Here is a 1,382-nt window from a genome sequence, read left to right on the forward strand (position 1 = left end):
TGTGATGTGGCAATGTGTGAGTGGCTTGAAATAGCGGGTTCTAGTATTTGATCTGGTTCTTGAAGGTTGCAATTTATTATATTCCATTTTAGAGGTTAGATAGGTTGTTTGATTCATTCTTGCAGGCAACTTCAAAAGAAGTCTCTCACAAGGATCAGTTTCTCTGCACGTATGCAGCTCTATCAAAAACCTAACTGCCCAAAAATAGTTTAATTCCTTTTTATAAAGGTTCACTGATGTTAGACTTGCCTCCTGCTGCGCCCAATCTCAGAATTACTAGACATAGCTTATTAAACATACTAATATTTATTTATTTATTTATTTATTTATTTTTTGTCCAATATACAATACATATGAAATAGAATAGACATTAAGTAATATAAATAAAGATAGAAAGTAAGAAAGAAGAGAAGTAGAAGGAATGGAGAGAAAATATATGATATATGAGATAAGGAAAGACAATTGGACAGGGGACGATAGGCACATCAGTGCACTTATGTACGCCCCTTACTGGCCTCTTAGGAACCTGGAGAGGTCAATCGTGGAGAATCTTAGGGAGAAATGTTGGGGGCTGGGGGCTGACACCACTGAGTCCGGCAATGAGTTCCACGCTTCGACAACTCGATTGTTAAAGTCATATTTTTTACAGTCAAGTTTGGAGCACTTAATATTAAGTTTGAATCTGTTGTGTGCTCTTATGTTGTTGCTGTTGAAGCTGAAGTAGTCGTTGACAGGAAGGACGTTGCAGCATATGATCTTGTGGGCAATACTTAAATCGTGTTTTAGGCGCCACAGTTCTAAGCTTTCAAGATCCAGGATAGTTTGTCTATTTTCGTAGAGTATTCTGTTTCGAGTGGAGGAGTGAAGGGCTCTTCTGTGGAAATATCTTTGGACGTTTTCGAGAGTGTTGATGTCTGAGATGTGGTGTGGGTTCCAGACAGATGAGCTGTATTCGAGAATGGGTCTGGCATAGGTTTTGTAGGCTCTAGTCAGTAGTGAGAGATTGCCAGAGCAGAAGCTACGTAGGATCAGGTTAACAACTCTGGAAGCCTTTTTGGCGATATTGTTGCAGTGGGCTTTAGCACTTAGGTCATTTGTTATTAGTATTCCAAGGTCTTTTACTGAGTGTGGGTTGGCTGAGAGAATTTGTTTATTCAGTTCATACATGTGGTTTGGATTCTTTTTGCCGATGTGGAGGGTAGAGCACTTGTTGGTTGATATTTGAAGTTGCCAGGTGTTAGACCAATCTGAGACAAAGTCGAGGTCTTTTTGGAGAGTGAGTGTGTTGTCAGTGGTGTTGAAAAGTTTCACATCGTCGGCAAAAAGCACACAGTTGCTTGCGATATTATCGCAGAGGTCATTGATGTACAGGATGAAAAGAG

This window comes from Erythrolamprus reginae, chromosome 2 (assembly GCF_031021105.1).
Source record: "Erythrolamprus reginae isolate rEryReg1 chromosome 2, rEryReg1.hap1, whole genome shotgun sequence".
Taxonomy (NCBI): Eukaryota; Metazoa; Chordata; class Lepidosauria; order Squamata; family Dipsadidae; genus Erythrolamprus; species Erythrolamprus reginae.